This window comes from Triturus cristatus, chromosome 6 (assembly GCF_964204655.1).
Source record: "Triturus cristatus chromosome 6, aTriCri1.1, whole genome shotgun sequence".
NCBI lineage: Eukaryota > Metazoa > Chordata > Amphibia > Caudata > Salamandridae > Triturus > Triturus cristatus.
The window spans coordinates 811541973-811563359 of NC_140589.1; positions in this window are offsets into that span (position 1 = coordinate 811541973).

Consider the following 21387-nt stretch of genomic DNA (forward strand, 5'->3'; position numbering starts at 1 on the left):
GGGATGAATTCAGGAGGAATTGATAAGGGTAAAGGGGAGGAGAGGTTGAGGGGGAGATTACCTGCTGCAACATGGGGTGGATTTGGGGCGGAGGGGCTCTCGGGACTGGGCGATAGCCACCACAACCACACAACCAGAAGAACAGTTTCCATGTTTGGATGGGAGGGGGACTACTTCTACCTGTCCAGGGCAAGGGGAGTTGTGAAGTTAATTTGTTTCAGAGGTTTTCAATAGGGGCCAGGCGTGTCTGGGACGAGAAACTAGATAGAGAAAGCTCAGTGTCAATCCAGTGGGACCCACTAAGACTTCAGGTGTATTTCCTGGAACGTACGTGGGATGCACTCCATAACAAAGCGCCACAAGGTACATGCATTCTTGGTGGCAGAGGGGTTCAAATTGCAATGCTGCAGGAGACACTTATAAACACGAAAGAAAGAGCTGTGTTACAGTCTTGCTGGCTTGGTCAGGTGTACCACACAAACTATTCTGCTATCGCAAGAGGGGCGCTGGTTTGGGTGAGAGCAGGAAACCCTTTCCAATGTACTAAGCAGTTCATAGACCCTGAATGGCGGTATGTGGTCTTAATGGGTAAGTTAGGCGGGGGGATGTGACAATAGGGAGTGTTTATGGCCCAAACATAGATCAAGCCTCTTTCCTGGCAGCTCTTTCTAGAACACTAGCACATGCATTAACTGGGTCAGTGCTTTAAGGCGGAGACTATAACTGTGTTGAAGATATAAATCTAGATCGCTCTCACTCCCTACTGCAAGGCTCACCAATTTGCAGAACAGCAGTGGCAAGAAGGAACTGGCAACTGCAATGGGAACTGACAGACTCCTGAAGGGCACAACACCCGGGGGATTGAGACTACTCATTCTTCTCGAATATACATGAGTTACATGTTAGATTGGGCACCATACTGTGCAGACTAGTGAATATCTGACGCGAACGATCTCAGACCATAATCCACTACTGATTGGACTTGGCTGGTCCGTGTTAGAACGTGTATCCCCACGTGGTGCCTCAGATCGGAGACATTAGAAGACCAGGGGTATCAGGCAATGAACGAAACAGCCATTAGGCAATATTTTGAAGCAAATGCAGGCACTGCCTCGAGCCCTATAGCAGAGTGGGAGGTCTTCAAGTTGGTGCTTAGGGGCAGCTGCATCTCCGAAATGGTGGGAGTGAGAAGGACTCTTCTGAGGGACACTTTAATAGCAGAACAGTGCTTGCGATACATTGAAAGGGAAAGACCAGAGAATGTAGGCAAACAGGAAGAGCTGCTGACAGCCTGAGAAGTGGTGGCAGAGCATGTGGAGAGATTGCACTGCTTCGACTATTAGAACTATATGACACAGGCACATGCCGAATGGGATAAACTGGGGGCACTGCTGGCATGGCTGGCCAACCCGGCCAAAAGGGGATCTGTTATCCTGGAAATGAAAGATGAACAGGGAGAGATTCGATACTGTCAGCAAGACATTAATAGGCCATTCTGTGAATACTATAGTGGATTGTAAAAAAGTAGAGTCTCCCCCACAGTTGAGGAACTAGATGCATATGTGGGAAGTGCTGAACTGCTGACGCTTCATGAGGAAGAGGCAGAAGCGCTGGGGAGAGAGAGAGAGCTGTGTGAGGTAAAATTGCCAGTAAGGCCATGGCTAGGAATAAAACACCAGTGGCAGATGGGTTGACCGTCGACATTTACACGACAAATGTAGACCCCGACTGGTAGAACTGTACAATCAAGTGAAACAAGGGGGAAACTACCGGAGACCACCAGGGAGGCCTTGATAGTCCTGTTGCAAGACAGTATACAGACCCCTCTGTATGCTCAATCTCGATTACAAAATCTTAAGCAAGATACTGGCCATCGCTCTTGCACCTTGCAACATGGTGCAAGAGCGGCGCAGAGACAAAGAAGTTCCCTAGTTTGCATTGAGTTTAGTCCCCATGCAAATTAAGTAATGCCCCTTTACGATAGTGCCAGCACTACATGAGCCCTTCACTATCTGCATTACAGAAGGAGACACTCAACCGCCTGAAGCCCCTTCTGGAATACCGAAGTTTCCCGGGCCGTGGAAAATGGGTGTACCTTCACCACCTCATGTGATATGGCTCCAGGTGAGGACGCTAAGAGAAGTTTCACTCATTTCGTCTGGGGCTAAGCTATATAAACTTTACCGCATGGCGAAAGCCATAGAAACAAATTAAGTGACGAATCATGCAGAAGCCAAGAGTGCATGAGTAAGTATTTTGCACAAAGCCCACTCACCAGTACAGCCTTTGCATGTCCAAGCAGCAACAAATTTAATGGCCCGGTAATGAAAAATGCGAGCAAAATCACATTCCAACCACACACCTCACAAACACAACATGCAACATGTGACACATCTAAAAGCTAAAATACACAGGATAAGGTTAAACAATAAAAACAGCACATTAACTATAACCCGCAGTGTGACCTGATTATTTACCTTTAAAACCTCTCAACCTTTGTGAATGCTCCCTCTCTGCATGGTGGACTTGTAACTGCTTACATCCCTAATTGACAAAGTGCTTGTCGCTACAACGTAAATGGTCTAATGTGGTGCAATTGAAAACAAGCAGCACTGAGGGCCATATTTATGAACCCCTTTGTGTCGCTCTTGCCCCATGCAATGTGGTGCAAAAGCGATGCGATGAAAAATGAGCTTTATGAAGCAATGCAAGGTCACCTTGCGTGGCCCTGCATAGCTTCATAAATCTCAACTGATGTAACGCAGGTCAAATCGCTGCGTTGCATTACTCTGTGCCAGGGAGGCATTTCCATGAGTGTTGCATGGTTGTTCCCACTCAACATCCATGGATTTTGACGCATTCCCAGATTTATAAGAACGGGTAAACCTGTGAATGTGCCAAACAGAAGTCACCTTCTCCCTCCACCACAACTACCTCTCTCCAGTCCCATTAGCAATCAGTGTTCCTCCTAAAATCCAAGGCAAAGACTGCCACCACTCGAGCCACTTCCTGATGTCATCAGGGGACAGGAAGTACCAGGCTCTTCTGTGATAAAAGATTCCTCTTTTCCTGTGTTCACTCTTCACTGTTTCAAAGGTGTGTCTCTGGTGGTGTACCACCAGTGTGAAATCTAGGAAAAGCAGTACATTTACATTGTCATAGAGAAGTGATCCTTGAGCTCTGGCGGGTTACAAAATGGCATCACTGTCCGTAATTTAAGCATGCCTTCAATTATTATCTTTGGTGGGGCTCTCAATTTAGGGGGGGGGGTGCATAGGTGAGTTCCTTGCAAACTTGATCTTATATCCTTGGTGAAAGGCATGGGATTTACCACAGGTATTCAGTGGTCTAGTTTTAGAGTAGGGAGAGAAAATATAATGTTGCTGATACATTTTATTGACTCTTTGCCAGAAACAGAGAGCTTGGGTGGGTACTCACTTATGCAGCTTAGAGGAAACATAGATCCCATCATGATCACAACCAAAATAAGTTATTGCTCTGCGCTTATTAGAGGATAAAGGCCCATTTAAAAAAAAATAACCCTGAATAGCAGGAGGCAAACCACTCATTTGGATTATTTGGAATTCTACTCTGAGCAATTGCCTGTGGTTTAGTTTATTAGCAAGCTTTCCTTCCATTACCATTTCTGTGCTTGGTGCTTGATGTAATGCTTTAAGAGGCCTAGGGTATGCCCAGATGTGGGTCCCATGCTTGGTGTGCCACAGGATGCAAGCTGTATTTCGCTAACAAGGCCAATACTGCTCAGGGTTTGCTTGTGTTCCCTTCTGGAATGGGCCTTATCTGGCAGGTCAGAAAGGACTGTTCCCATGAAGAGGCTTTGCATAGGGTGGACCTCTTTCCAGAGTGGCACAGTGGCTGAAAAAAAGGGCCTGAATGCTACCCCGATTTATTGCCAGTGGTTTGGATTATTTGCAAACATTCCTCCCATCTCCTTTTGTCTGTCTGTTAAAAATGTTTGTGACAGCATCATTCTTTGACAGTAAGAAAGTATTTACAGATATGCAGCATATTCAGCATATAACTCAGATGCCAAAATAGGGGCCTCATGTACAAAGACCTGGGGAAGCCGCCCATTTTTGGCGCATTCCCAGATTTACACTGTGTTGTAAATCTGTGAGTGTCAAATACCATGTGCGTTGAGTGAGAACACCCACTGCAACCCCAATTACACGTCTCCCCGATGCAGTATGAGGCAACACATCGACTTGCACTGCGTTGCCCTACACCATATCTACGAGGCCATGAAAAGCCACGCAGGGTGAAATACTTTTAGAGATTTTTATGCCCTGAAGAATCAGATTTGAATCCGTGAAATACATGTTGGCAGCTTTAGTATCTGTATGGCTTTAAAACATATGTATATATTTGGTACTTTGTGGCAATTCCAATGTTCGTATTGTAAAAAAGTCAGACTGAAATAATCATGTATATATGAATCACTTGTTGACTACTGTAAATACAATTGCAGATTACATAAACAAGACTTGTAGTACTGTGTGGTTGTGTGTAACATTTGACTCCCCATGACTCCTAGGTCTCATGCTTGTAATCTCCAGAGTGAGGCATTGCAACAAGAAATTTATCAAGTCACTCAGTTTGCATTTAAGAGATTCTTTGTGGATAAATGGAACCTCACACCAGTTTTTCTGCTCTATTCAGTTGCCTCCTAGTGGCAACTGGGTGATGTGGAAAATAAGCAGATCCAGGTTTTCGTGAGTGCGATAGCATGCCGGTTACAGTCTTGGATGAGAGAAGATTTGCAAGCTGTGTTAGAGATAGCAGGCCTACAGTTCAGGAGGGCACCTTTGACGTGATGTGTAGGAGATGGATATTTGGTAGAGAGTAGTTATTCTTTTGAAGTTTCTTGGGCAAATTAACCTTTGATTGTGTTTATTTTGTATAGCTCTGGAGACTATTGGAATAGGATGTGTTGTGAGATTTAACTATTTCGGTGCATAGGTTACATTAGAGGTAGTGCGCATGAAGGAATACTAAGCATTAAAGTTGATGTGTTCTTCAGAAGTAGAAGTGTTGAGTGAGGTGTCAATGGAGGTATTAGGAGAGCAGTCACTGGGTAGAGAGTGCTTGTGGGGGGAAAGCGATGGATCCTGTGGTTTGTAGACTTTGGATCATTTCATGCTAGTGTTCCAACTTCAGTTTGAAACTAAGCAGTTGATGTTGTGAAGTGGATGAGAGATTTGTGCTCTCATCAGTAGTAAGTGGCTAAAAGGATGTATAAGACAAATAGTCACACTTCTCGTGAATCATGGGTGAGCGAGCCCTTCTGTGGTGTTTGTGCGTGTAGTGTTATTTTGGTGTAGATTACTTCACCGGGAGGTTGGTTGACAAAGAAGTCTGTATCAAGACTAGTGGTGGCTACATGAATGAATGTGGGTTTGGTCTTTGACAGTACTTTGGCCTGTATCAGTGTAGTAGATTATAGTCCTGACTACCCTGATTTTAATGCTGCATTATGCTGTCTAGTTTCAGCCCGAGAGGTTTGTGTGGGTTATAATGAGGAGGTAGGGGAGTGGTACAGATGTTGTAGCCAGTAGAGATGGTAGGCATTGATACCATGGTAGGCATTGTATCGATGTTGGTGGCATTCAGGGTATAAAACTAAGCAGTGAAAATGTGGTTGTTTATATCCGAGGTTTGAATTATGACCTCATTTTCATACAGGGGACTATGTAGCTCATATTTGTGTTTTTTGGTAATCATGGATTTTTCACTGAAGAGATCTTTGTGTTCTTTGAGACTAAGAAAAAACATAGTGTTTCAGTCCAGAAGGCTATGTTTTAGTTAGAAAAAAAAGAGTAGGTCAGGTTTAACAGTGCAGGTGAATTGGTGTTATTGTTATTGTCACTCGAGAGTACCTTTGGATAGGCCAGAAGAGAATGGACTCTCTGAGGAGTTAATTGAATCCTAGAGCCTGATCTGATATAGATCACTCTTTGTTTTAGGTCTGGTGGCCATAATAAAATGACATGAAAATCAAGTTGGTCTTAAGATGCAGATTGGACAGCAACAACAAACCCTACAGAGAGAAAATTAGGTAATACGATGTTAAATTAGGTGTAAAGGTTGTGCATAAATATTACCATCACATTTGACAGTGCATTGAATGTAAAATCTCCCTTGGTGCTGGATTTGCATGAGTATGGAAAACTATTAAGAATACAAGTCACGTTTATGTGTAATATCTTAATTAGTTGCAAAATCCCTTTAAGGTGCAAAATCACTCTGAGGTGCAAAATCACATTGTTGAAAAGTAAGGTTGATTGTGACACAAATCACATTTAGGACGAAAAACGCATTTAGGTGAAAAATCACATGTAGGTGCAAAATCAACCTGGGATAGGAGTGCAAAAACACGTGGAGGAGAGCAATTCTCATGTAATTGCAAAAAAACGTGTACTTGCAAACTGAAATGGAGGTGCAAAATTATCCATGATCCAACATCAGCAAGCGAGTGGTAACACCTTTAGATGCAAAAGCATATGTAGGTGCAAAATAATCCATAGCTGTAAAATCCCCTTTGGTGCCACATCAACCACATGGTAAAGACATTTTGCAACATCCAAAATTTGCGTAGACAACATTTAGGAGCAAAAACCACATTTGAGTGCAAAGTTACATTTAGATTAAATAATACTGTTAGGTGCAAAATCATAATTAGGTTTAAAAAGTCCCTTGAATCAACATCAAAGGGAGAGTTGAAAATGTTTAGAAGCACGTATTGCTTGCTTTGATGAAAAAACATTCTTGGTCCAAAGTAAGCAGCATTGTGGTATCTCACTAGGCGCAAAATCATATTTAGGTTAAAAATCAACTTGAAGCATCATCAGGAGTGTGGAAACAGTTTGAGGAGCCCAAATCACATTTGAGGGCAAAAACATGTGTGGGTGCAAATTCACCCATCCTGCAACTTTAGCAGGCAAGAGAAATTTAATACGAGGGAAAATCATGTTAGGTGAAAAATCATATTAAGGTGCAAAAACAAGTACAGGTGCAAAATCACCCTTAGAGCAACATCAGCAGGTGCTTGGAAGCACTTTTAGATGCACATATAAGCGCAATAGTACTTGTGGTACAGCATTAACAGAATTGTGGAGACAACTTTGGTGCAAAAACCCATTTATAACCAAAATAATCACACTTATCTGCAGGCACATCAAGGGGCATATTTATGAAAAAAATCAATCGGCGCTGTATGATAGGGAAAGGGCAAGAATGTGCCATATTTTACACTATATGGTGTGTTCTTGTACTTTCCTTGCACGGGCACACAATGTTCTGCCTAGCTCCAATGCAGGCACACTTGCACCGTGTTGGAAAGGTGCCTTTGTTGTAAGCAGGATTGTTTTTGTGCAGAAAGGGACACCTTCCCGCACATAAACAATCCTCTAAGGCATTTTCCTCTTTCTGTGTGCGCAATGCAGCACACATAGAAAGAGGAAGTAACAAGGAAAAATAAAGATATTTCTCCTTGTTACGCTTCACCTTGGGAGGCATAGTATTTTGACGCATTCCCAGGTCTGCTAGTCTTGGTAAATCTGGGAATGCACCAAAATCCCTAGATGGATGTGTGGGAACACTCACGCTCCTTTCATGGAATGGCTTCCTGGGCCAGAGTAACACAACACAGCGATTTGCACTGCATTTTGTTACTCTAGATTTATCAAGTCACGCAAGTTGGCCTTGCGTGGCTTAATAAATCTAATTTAAGAGTTGCATCGCTCTTTCACCCCATTGTGTGGGGCAAAGGTGACACATCTCTTTAATAAATATTCCACCTTAGTTACAAAATAACCCTGGGTGCAAAGTAAGGAGGGTGGGAGTGAGTATAGAGACTTAGGGCCTCATGTAGGTAGCGTACCAGTTACCACTTCTTAAATACCGAGCCGTACCGACTCGGTATTTAAGAAGTGGTAACTCGTATGTAGGTAATGAGTCGGTAATTTTTACCGATTCGTTACTAGTCGGTGATTACCGAATCGGTATTTACCGATTCGGTAATGAGGCATACCTTCCCATTGATGGGAAGGTATGCCTCATTACCGAATCGGTAAATACCGATTCGGTAATGGGGGGAACACATACAAGGGTGGCAGGGTGTCACATTGACACCCTGTTGCACCCCTGTTTCGGCCATGTGTGCACATGTGGCACACATACATGCCCTAAGGGCATGTATGTATGCCACATTGCACACAGCTACGCGCGTAAAAATGCATTTACACACACATTCATTATTTACCACCAACTATAAGTTGGTGGTAAATACCGACTCATTAACACACACACACACTCCCCCTACATCTCGATTTTGCTTTCGGAATTTAACGAATCGGTAAAATTACCGATTCGGAAAAGTTACCGATTCGGTAACATTACCGATTCGGTATTATTACCGAATCGGTAATTTTACCGATTCGGTAAATTCCGAAAGCAAAATATGTCCCCCTACATACCAATGGCCAAAATACCGGTCGGTAACGGTATAATTACCGAAAATCGGCCGTTACCGACCGGTATTTGGCTTCCTACATGAGGCCCATAATGTGGTAGTAAGCAGTAACATAAGGGGTAAAAGGTGGGTAGCAGTATAACAGTCATATGACAGAAGAGCGACCACATAAATGTTGCAGTACAAAATTGTTACAAAAACACGCATACCATAATATCGACTTTCATAGTTACCTATAGAAATGAAAAAAATATTATTATTTGAAACATTGGAAAACCACAATTATTGCAAATAAAAACATAGACTTTCAAAAATACTGGGTAGACATTATGGGCCTCGTTACAAAGTGAGTCGGAAAGCCTCCAACCATAGGTTGGAGGCTTTCTGACTCGCATGGTAGGTTTCATTTCCGCCCAAAGCATTACAATGCAGGCGGTCGAAAGTGAAACCAGCCAGTCATTCTGGATGGTTTCCAATGGGCTCAAGGAGCCCGTGGGCCATTCGGAATCGCCACGTAATCCCCATAGAACGGCGTTACCACCGTCGGGATTACAATGTCGGTTTCCGACAGGCTTTCAACGCTGGGCTGTCCGACATTAAAAGCCTGTTGGAAAGCGACTTGGGGGCCCATATCAGGGCCCCCTTCTCCCTGCGGCCTCTGGTTGTGGACCTCGTGTGGTCGCATCGTAATAAGGTATAGGAAACCACCGACCCATGGTCAGGCGGTTCACATACCGATATGGTGTCGGGCGGACGCAAGTCCGCTCAACATCATAATAAGGTCCTAAATCAGATGTAAAACAACAAAAATATTATTAACCAACAATTTAACTGCTACAAAAGTGCTATTAAAAACAAATCTGGGCACACAAAAATATATATTAACATAAAACAAAAGTAAAAATGCAAATAATATGCAATAAAAATAGCAACAAACATAAGTAACAATTTAATTAGGCTCTTCGAAACATGGTAATACCTAAAAAGAATATACTTAACTAAAACTTTAATCAATGAAATTCAAAACCAAAACTGTTAAAAAATAGGAAACAAATCTAATGATAAAAGAGGCTAAATACAGAACAAAACAAACACATAAACTGCTGCACAACTAATCCACAGCAAAGGAGACCATCACTCTGTCCAGCGCAATCCCTCCAGCACCTTGGAACCTCTCTTTATGGAGCAGAGGAACTGTTTCCTGAAAGAAAGGATGTTTACCAACCCTTTCAAATTTAAAACAAATCGGCCAAACCAATGTGAGTTACAATTTACAAAAGTAATCATAACCAAAAATAATGAAATGCATATTTTTTCTTATATTTCATTTATATATTTCCAATGCAGAACAAAATTCAAAAATAAGTTGAAATCATACTACACAAACCAAGTGCGTGTCAGAAAACAAGAAGACTGTAAATATTAAGTACAAAATATATGTTTAACCCTTAATCTAATAACCTTATAAACAATTTTCAAATAAAAAATTACTTTTATATTTTTCAAAGTTGTATCATTCACATATTTCAAAATGTCTAATATAGCTCCCTGCACAACTTCTCAGAAGGGGAAATCCCTACTAACATATATTGGTTATACCTACACAGGAACAATTCCAGACTACATTGTCAATTCACAAGTCTTATTTTGGAGTGTGTAAAGAACCACTACTTTACATGTTCCAGAGCAGTTCACAAACATTTGGCTACAGATTTCTGCTTGTCTGAACTTTCTGAACCTAGATCTCTGCCCTGGTAGTGGAGATTTCTGTATAAAGGAGTATAGGAGTTAATAGTAACTGTAGGAGTGGTCGAAATTTCTGCATGCATAGTTATAGGACTTAGTAGTAATTGTAGGAGATTCAATGGAACGTGGTGGGGAAATGGGGATTCATTACTGCCAAATGGGTGGGGTAAGGGGAATTGAAGGAGGGGCTTAGAGAGGGACATTCTAATGCAAAACATAGATCCACAAAAGAGAAAGGACCTGATTATGTGTTTGGCGGTCTTATGAGCAAAAACATCACACTTATCTGCAGACACAAGGGGCACATTTATGAAAAAAATCACACAGCGCAGCAAGTCACCTTGATTCAACGCCATCAAGCCTGCGGCATTTCGCCTGCCGTATTGGGATGTTTATGTTGTGCGGTCTTCCGACGGAAGTGGACCATTGCACTACACTATTTATAGGTTTTGTTCCACAGTGCAAATACATATGTGTGTTTGTACACAAAGCAAGTCTGAAAATACACATATATGTACTACACCTATTAAAAACATACCTTGTCCACAGCCATTGTAACAGTGAAGAAATGTACAAGTGGCTTACCTTAGGAGTTCACGCAAACTGTTTGAATTTTCTTCATGTGCAAGTGTCTGCAGCAAAGGGAGGACCTGGACGAGGGGCTCTGTTACAGGAAGAGGAGTGGAAACTGGATATACCGTGAGTTCTCACCTTATATCTCGTGTTCCTGCCAGGTCAAGTGTGGAGGTCTTCCCGCCATAGTCGACTTGGGAGTGAGCCACATCGTAATCTCGCCTGCGGGAACAGGGGCTGGACTCCAGCGTCAGCTGCTGTAGCCTGTGACCACCGTCGATTTGGGAGGGAAAGACCGGTGGTGGCTGCAGGACTCGTAAGATGACTGGTGGACCACCTAGTCGGCGGTCGGAGAATCTGCCGCTGCCGTGACTACTCATTTAAATCTACTATAGTAGTACTGGAGACAAAACATGCGTAAGTGTATTCCAGCCCAGCCTTGGAGTGCGTCCTGTACCACATATGGCCAACCATTGGTATTTCAACATACTTCTATAAAAATCAGTGGCGGCAGGGAGCAACATCTAACACATAAAGAAACTTATACATTGAATTAAATTGTACAGCACATTAAATAAAGCTTTATTTAATTTTTTTTTATTATTAAAGGTTTTCTCATTTAAAAATTTGTAAATATTAATTTTTAAATCGACATAAAACACTTTTATACAATACATTGAAAATATATCATTTTTAAAAATAAAATCACAAATAACTTGCGTGCAACATTGTGACACATTCAACACAAATGACAGTGTAAGTGGGTGGGCCAAAGACAGTTAACATTTTAATTAATGTTATTTAGTTTAAAAAATGATTACGATGAAAGCTGAAAACGTAAAATAATGTAACGTATTAATATGTTTAAGTTTTAGTGCAGTATTGTTAATGTGGTAGTTCATATAAATCGGAATTAAGAAAATATGTTTTAATTATTTTGTATTAAAAAAATTAATATTTCATTCTTTTATAATTTAAAATTAATTTCCTTAAGATGCCCTATCACTTTATATAGGACTATCTCCACTCAGTGGTGGAAATCTCAACAAACAAGGCACAAAGTTACTATACTCCTAAATGCAGTCATAGGAGTTTCTACCCCCATGTGGAGGTTTGAAAGACTACATCTAGGTGTAAATCTATATATGGAAATAGTGAAATCTGTCAATAAGGAGATTTACACATAGGTCTAGGTGTGGCTCTATATCTGAGGAGATCTATGCATGCAAATGTGTGGATGGGGCTCTAGGCCTTACCACAAGTATCACCAGCCTATCAAGCAAAAGATGAAAATTAATTCCCTTCATTGGTGCCAATTAGGATCCTGGAAAAAATTTCCCCAACCGAATTGAATCTGGACTTTTTTCCGTACAAATGGTAAAAGCGCCGTACAAACTGCCAAGTACGATTCGTATGGGAAAAAGTCCATACAAATCGCATTGGGAAAATTCCCCCACACGTCCTCGGGTCGGGAAAAGTCTCCGACACGTCCCCGGACATTTTTACGTACAAATGGGAAAACTGAAGTCCCAATGCGCAATTACGATCCGTCCCATCCGTCCGATTGTACAGCTGTATGGAAAAAAGACCGTCCGGAGCGAACTCCCATAGCAACCATGGAGATGTCCAAACAAGTGCCTGGTACGCGCCGTACCCCCCCCCCGCCCCCGTATGTTTGCGCCGTACCCCCAGCCCCCCCGCCGATGGGTGCGCCGTACCCCCAGCCCCCCGTATGTACGGAGCGTACCCCCCAGCCGCCCGTATGTACGGAGCATACCCCCGTACCCCCCAGCCCCCCGTATGTACGGAGCATACCCCCGTACCCCCCAGCCCCCTGTATGTACGGAGCGTACCCCCCAGCCCCCTGTATGTACGGAGCGTACCCCCGTGCCCCCCGTATGTACGGAGCATACCCCCACCCCCGTATGTACGGTGCGGACCCCCAGCGCTACGCGCTGGGGGTCCGCACCGTACATATGGGGGTGGGGGTATGCTCCGTACATACGGGGGGCTGGGGGGTCCGCACCGTACATACGGGGGGCTGGGGGGTCCGCACCGTACATACGGGGGTGGTGGTACGGGGGTACGCTCCGTACATACGGGGGTGGGGGTATGCTCCGTACATACGGGGGGCTGGGGGGTACGGGGGTATGCTCCGTACATACGGGGGGCGGGGGGTACGGCGCGTACCGGGCCCCCTAATCAGCTCGCATCGCTGCGTACTTAGCTTTTCCGGCACTTTTTAGGTAAAAATTTTCCCATCCGGACTGCAGTCGGTGCGAATCGTAATTGCTGGTACGTAAAAACATGCCTAACTCCGTCCGGACGTCACGTCCGCGGTGTCCCGGATCACATTTGTATGTATTTTTCTGTCGGTTGGTCTTTTTTCCGAATCGTACGGGAATGGTGTTTCCGTACGAATCGTAATTGCATGTTTGTAAAGTTTTACAACCCGGTACGAGTCGGACGGAGAAAAAGCTCCGACCCACGGTTTGTACCGGGTTTTTCCAGGATCGTAATCGGCCCCTTAGTCTAATTTAAAGACGCTTGGGTTGGAAACATGCACCATTCAGTACACAGGCTTCTACCAAAAATGTCACATACCCTAGTGGAATTGTGCAATAGTACACTCTGTTTAGGAGCCAAAACTGATAATGCAATGGATGAGTGGCATAACTCCTTTAAGGCACTCTTGAAACAAGCCACTCTAACCTTTATTAATTAATAGAAATTGTAACATTTAAACTTAGTTTCAGGATCGAGGGCAAAAGCAACTCCTAGCCAAACAATTACTGCCTAAACTTTATAAATAAGCTCAAAAAATGCATGAGATTCTAACTAGGAAGGACCTACACTTTCCAAACAACGAAGGACTACATTGCCTGGAAACTTAGCTTAAACATTACTAGAGCCTATTTCATCCTTTTATCCAATAGCACAGTATTACATTTAACCAAAAAACATACATTCCTACTAATAAAACAAACAATCCCCAACATCAGAAACAGAACATACATACACATGCTACATAACATAACTAGAGTAACTTAACTACAATACAAAACAAAAAAGGTCACTACACAATACACTAGGCCAAAGCGTACTACAATACTTAATATAACAATTTACTTGACCTGACTAACCAAAACACTGTAACTAAACCTACTAACCTTACTGTAGACCTGTAGAAAATGACCATCTTGTTTGCCTTAACTGTATTTGCCGGCTGTATAACTTGTTGCACTTTACCCTGCTAACCAGTGGTAAAGTACCTGTGCTCTTCCATTCAACATGATTAAATTGGTATATTTCTAAGTGGCATAACTAACTTACCTATAAGTCCCTAGTATATGGTATAAAGCATACCATTAGGCTACACAGGCTTTAATTTAACTGTTACTAGTGGATTGTAGCACCTAGTCTGCCATCGACTACAGTGACAGTGTAAAACATGCTTTCATGCCTACTATTGTAACCTGGCTGTAGTAGTGTAAAAAATGCAATAATACCCTTTTGATCATTCAAAACCTCTCTTTTAAATCTTATTAAATCCTCCTGTGTAGGCCTTGTAGTCCACATGGCAGGGTGCATGATATTTATTGTGTAGGACATGTACAAATTTAAAGTAAATTGGTTTTGCTTAGTTCACCCTAAGTTGGCAGGGAATGCCCAGACGTGAGTCCCTTGTTCACTTTGCCACTGGATTCAAGCTAGCCTGGCTGATTAGCCAGATACCGGTCCCAGGATGCTTGTTTCCGGTCCAGGGAAGACATTGCTTTGCAATTCGGGCTGGACTGTTCCCATGAGTCACAGGGTCAGACTGATTTGCATATGGCCATGTCTGAACTGGGGTGGCGGAGTGAGCAGTGAGCTGAAGAATGATAATGGATTAAACCCAGATCAGTTGACTGGGGGTGAATGCTTGCAATGTTCAACGCTTCGTCCATCATCCCCTTTGGTTTTGCTTTGTTTGCCCTAAGTTGGCAGGGTATGTCCAGATGTGGGTCCCTTGCTCGCTTTGCCACTAGATTCAAGCTAGCCTGTCTGATGATGGATGATTAGCCAGAAACCGGTCCCAGGATGCTTGTTTCTGGTCCAGGGAAGACATGGCTTGGCAGTTCGGGCTAGACTGTTCTGATGAGGCACAGGGTCAGACTGATTTGCATATGGCCATGTCTGAACTGGGATGGCGGAGTGAGCTAAATAATGATGATGGATTAAACCCAGATCAGTTGACTGCGGGTGAGTGTTTGCAATTTTCAACACTCCGTCCATCATCCCCTTTGGTTTTGCTTTGTTCGCCCTAAGTTGGCAGGGTATGTCCAGACGTGGGTCCCTTGCTCACTTTGCCTCTGGATTCAAGCTAGCCTGGTTGATGATGGCTGATTAGCCAGAAACCGGTCCCACGATGCTTGTTTCTGGTCCAGGGAATACATGGCTTGGCAAGTCGGGCTGGACTGTTCCCATGAGGCACAGGGTCAGAGTGATTTACATATGGCCATGTCTGAACTGGGGTGGCGGAGTGAGCTAAAGATTGATGATGGAGTAAACCCAGATCAGTTGACTGGCGGTGAGTGCTTGCAATGTTCAACACTGGATCCATCATCTTGTTTGGTTTTGCTTTGTTCGCCCTAAGTTGGCAGGGTATTCCCAGACATGGGTCCCTTGCTCACTTTGCCACTGGATTCAAGCTAGCCTGGCTGATGATGGCTGATTAGCCAAAAACCTGTCCCAGGATGCTTGTTTCCTGTCCAGGGAAGACATGGCTTGGAAGTTCGGGCTGGACTGTTCCCATGAGGCACAGGGTCAGACTGATTTGCATATGGCCATGTCTGAACTGGGGAGCCGGAGTGAGCTAAAGAATTATGATGGATTAAACCCAGATCAGTTGACTGGGGGTGAGTGCTTGCAATGTTCAACACTCCGTCCATCATCCCCTTTGGTTTTGCAAATTTAATGTAAAGCTGTTTTTACAGTGGCTAGCATTCAAAAGGTATTTTGCACTGTGGCAGGCCTAGCTGTCTTATGTTGAAAGCAGATTAAAATCTTGATACTGCATCTCAGGAATGGGACTAGCTGGAAAAATAATTATAGACCTATTTTTAATAGTTATTATTTTTCCAATTCAATGGTGACATCAGATTATTAATAAATATTAGGTAAATGTACATTTTGGAAAGTTACCTTTCTCCTGCCTGAAATTCCTGGATGCTAATTTAAATGTCCTCTCGAACTCCCAGCCACTGATTAGCTTTTCAAAAGGTATAAAAAACTGCTTTTGTTCAGCCAGACACCTTTCTCTGGGTTTATTGGTGATACAGTGCCTGCTTCAAACTGGATTTCGGTGTTAGATGTGGGAGAACACTAGGATTACTATTGCATACTGTCCCCAGCCACCTACAACTCTCTGAGCCTTAGTATAGTAAGGCTAAAGACTTTCACCATATTGTAAATGTCCAAAGTGGGTAGAGCTGGCCTCTTGAACTTTCATCACATTGGTTAGGGCTTTTCCAGGACTCATTCTCACCCCCTAGCACATGCCAGGAACAAATGAGGCACCTCCAGGCACACTCTTTAGAATACTTAGAATACTACTGGACCTGGGGAAGAACAGAAGAGGATTGAACCTGCTGTCTGTGACCTGAGAAGAGCCCCTGATAGACTGGACCTGCTCCCCCTTGTATCCAGGTCAAAGAATTAGACTTCAAGGTTCGTTGAACTGACCTCCTGTTGAAGCTACAGAGACACAACAAGCTATAAAAGACCTTTACCTGCAACTGCCCAGCTGACCAGTGGCAACTCAACCAGCACTGAACCTTGCTATCGACCTCTGCATACACCCTGTGAAGTCTAAGCACCTTACCAAAGGTCCCGGGGGCTTTAAAAGTATACTTTTGTGGTGGATTGGGACTTCAAGGACTGAAGTCAGAAGATAAAATCTGTGATGCACCTGTTTGGTGTAGCTGGCCTGCGTCCTTCACGGTCAGTGTCAAATTGCTCCTATGTCCCTGTCTACCATGACCACTGACTATCATTGGCACATTGTGCTTCTTGGCGCTATTCCATCTTAAAACCTTAAAAATGTATATTTTCAGTTCCCTTTATTGAATATTTATCATTTTGGTGGCATTCTTTAAAAATGTTTACAGTAAGAATATAATCTATTAATAATACTGCTAAATGTTTTGGGATCAGTATCTATTAATATATTCTATTTTCTAAAATCTATTTTAATGTCTGAATTGGTATCTAAAAAAAGGAATGCTATTTTTTAATCAAATGTAACTTTACTAACTAAAGAAACAAGAATGTTACTTTTATATTCTACTTTATTGTTTGTAATGAAATATGTTACACAAACTAATATAATCATTTCGGTTAAAACATAAATATTTAATAAATTAAAAAATATATACTTAAATGACATATGTCAATTTATTAAAAATGTTGCTTTTGCACTTGTCCTACTATTTTGTTTATTCATGTATTTTTATTCAATTTTTAAATAATTATGAAATTGTGCATACCTCTAAATATGTTAAACTATTTACAAATGTTTATATATTCCCTAATGCTAATGTATATAGTAATTTGATATTTAAATAATTATTAACCTAACTGTAAAACATATTTATGTGATAAATAATCATTAATATTATCTTAAGCAATTTAACTCCCTTTCCAAAGGAATACACATACCATAAGCACTTTAGATCTGATGGACCACTATTTCTAATATTGACTATTCAATGTTTCTCTTGATTATAGTAATGTCACTCTGATACAGCTATACCACCAATGTGAATTATACCTAACAAACAAGATATATATACATATACTGATCCATGAACTATAATAATGAAACTGACCCATACAGACCCTGTGTCTCTACGAAATTCCTTGTCACTTGACCTCAATTTTGTATACAAACATTTAATATCACCATATTTGAATACTCTGGTATACCACATATACATGAGGCTTGTATAACTGTGATTATTCCTCAAGTTCAGGATTATGCATGGTAGTACATCACTGAGGCTACTCTATCTGTGATAAGAACACGCATTTTGAATTTCCTACAATATGAGGCCGAGGAAATAGACTTTTCCTTTTTGAGAATTAACAGTAATTACAATATCATTCCTACATTAATGTGAAGTCTTTCATATATTTTTATGCCATTCTTGATCAAACATAGATTGAGTGGCGACCCAACAAAATTCATATAAATATAAAGCACTATCATGCAATAGTTGTTTTTTTGTCTAACTCTGCTTATAGGTATTTTATTAATCTTTTTATGCCAAATGAATGATCTAATGGTTGACTTGTGTAGCTCATCAAACGTGTTGGCACTTAGGCCGTTTTTCATTAAAGGACCTAGATTCTGTCTTCTATATGTGTTTTAATATAAATGCACAGTCACTTCCAATGGATTATGTGGTCGAGACCCAGATGGGTCAAAACGTGTCATGTCATCTGCTACGAATAAACTTTGAGAAGCAATTAACACTCCAGTAGCCACTTTGTAGTTATAGTTAGGATCCCAGGTATAGGAATTATTCAGATTTTTGCATGCTAATACCTTTTCCCCGATTTGATAAATCTCCACAAAACGCTCCAGACCTATAGCTTTCACTAAATTGGTGGAGGATGGAAAGTTATGTGTTGATTGGTCAAGTAGGTCAAAGCGCAAAACCAGATGAAGAATTATACATTATGCTGTCCCGATTATCCCTGTGGGTAGTACAGGTAAGTAGGGTAGTAATATTTAAGTTATTAGGCATTTTAACTTAGTGATATCTTTTGTTACAGTAGTTTTGCTAAATTTCACAAAACCACCGCAATAAATAGCTATAACAAAGCATTATGTGATTGACTAATGACTACATTTAAAAAAGTTAAAGGCAGACGTATTGTTTTAACTACACTTTGGCTGTGTTCAGGGTTATGACATTAGAAATAGGTAAGTATTGGGTTTTATATTTTACCACCGCCTAGTACAATTAAACTGGTCATAGTTAGGAAACATTATTCATAAGTTTCTATTTTTTTGTGTGTACAGAGTACTGCAGTAGTGCCTAGGAAATACAGCAGTATTTAAAAATTTTACAAACAAATAAGTGTACGAAAATTAAAAATACACTGTACTAAATTGTATTTTATAAATATTGCATACTACAGTGTATTTTCAATTTTATACATATTTAATACTTTACAAAAATGACTACGAACTACCACGGAAATACCTATAAATCGCCGCACTACTTAAATTATTTTATAATAGCCCGGTTCTCTGTAAAGTGCTGTACAAACATATAGAAAAATATAAATACATTTCTCTACCTATTACCACTTTAATAAAGTGGTAAAATGTAGGGAACAACAATGAAACTACTATATTTAGATAACCTATATCTAAGTCACTAGTCCAGAACACAACAAACGTGTGCTGAAAACATATATAGCTGCCTTTTAGGTTTTGTAAATGCAGCCATTAGCCAATCAGATACTGCCTTCTCATGGGCATGTATTGCAGTATAACCAAAGGGAATGATGGACGGAGTGTTGAACATTGCAAGCACTCCCCCCCAGTCAACTGATCTTGGTTTAATCCATCACCGTTCTTTAGCCCACTCTGCCACCCCAGTTCAGACATGGCCATATGCAAATCAGTCTGAACCTGTGCCTCATGGGAACAGTCCAGCCCGAATTGCCAAGCAATGTCTTCCCTGGACCGGAAACAAGCATCCTGGGACCGGTTTCTGGCTAATCAGCCGTCATCAGCCAGGCTAGCTTGAATCCAGTGGCAAAGTATGCAAGGGACTCACGTCTGAGCATACCCTGCCAACTTATGGCGAACAAAGCAAAACCAAAGGGAATGCTGGACGGAGTGTTGAACATTGCAAGCACTCACCCCCAGTCAACTGATCTGGGTTTAATCCATCACCGTTCTTTAGCCCACTCTGCCACCCCAGTTCAGACATGGCCATATGCAAATCAGTCTGACCCTGTGCCTCATGGGAACAGTCCAGCCTGAACTGCCAAGCCATGTCTTCCCTGGACCGGAAACAAGCTTCCTAGACTGGTTTCTGGCATTGAAGCCGTCTTCAGCCAGGCTTGCTTGAATCCAGTGGCAAAGTGAGCAAGGGACTCACGTCTGAGCATACCCTGCCAACTTATGGCGAACAAAGCAAAACCAAAGGGAATGATGGACGGAGTGTTGAACATTGCAAGCACTCACCCCCAGTCAACTGATCTTGGTTTAATCCATCACCGTTCTTTAGCCCACTCTGCCACCCCAGTTCAGACATGGCCATATGCAAATCAGTCTGACCCTGTGCCTCATGGGAACAGTCCAGCCCAAACTGCCAAGCCATGTCTTCCCTGGACCGGAAACAAGCTTCCTAGACCGGTTTCTGGCATTTCAGCCGTCTTCAGCCAGACTTGCTTGAATCCAGTGGCAAAGTGAGCAAGGGACTCACGTCTGAGCATACCCTGCCAACTTATGGCGAACAAAGCAAAACCAAAGGGAATGATGGACGGAGTGTTGAACATTGCAAGCACTCACCCCCAGTCAACTGATCTGGGTTTAATCCATCACCGTTCTTTAGCCCACTCTGCTACCCCAGTTCAGACATGGTCATATGCAAATCAGTCTGACCCTGTGCCTCATGGAAACAGACCAGCCCGAACTGCCAAGCCATGTCTTCCCTGGACCGGAAACAAGCTTCCTAGACCGGTTTCTGGCATTTCAGCCGTCTTCAGCCAGGCTTCCTTGAATCCAGTGGCAAAGTGAGCAAGGGACTCACCTCTGAGCATACCCTGCCAACTTATGGCGAACAAAGCAAAACCAAAGGGAATGATGGACGGAGTTTTGAACATTGCAAGCACTCACCCCCAGTCAACTGATCTGGGTTTAATCCATCCCCGTTCTTTAGCCCACTCTGCTACCCCAGTTCAGACATGGCCATATGCAAATCAGTCTGACCCTGTGCCTCATGGGAACATTTCAGTCTACGCACTCCACTCTGCGCCACTCCAGTCTAGGCCATTCCACTGGACGCCACTCCACTCCATCTTACTCCACTCTATGCTATTTCAGTGCTCACTACTCTACTGTACGCTATTCCATTGTATGCCTTTGCCCTCTACCCCACTCCAGTCTACGCCACTCCACTTTACACCAGTCCGCTCAACGCTATTCCACTCTACGCCAGTCAAAGCCACTCCACTATACACCACTCTACTCTACACTATTCCACTGTACTTAACTTCACTCTACTCCACTCCACTCTACGCTATTACATTGTATGCCATGCCACTCTACGCCACTCACTGTATGCCACTGCATGCTACTCCACTGTATGCCACTCCACTCTGCACCACTCCACTGTATGCTACTTTACTCTACACCACTACACTCTATGGTATTCCAATGTGGGCCACTCCACTCTACCCAACTCCACTCCACTCCACGCCACTCCACTGTACTATGCTCAACAACACTGTACTCCGCTCAACAATAGTCTATGCCCCTCCGCTCTCGACTCTATAGCACTAAACTGTACAAC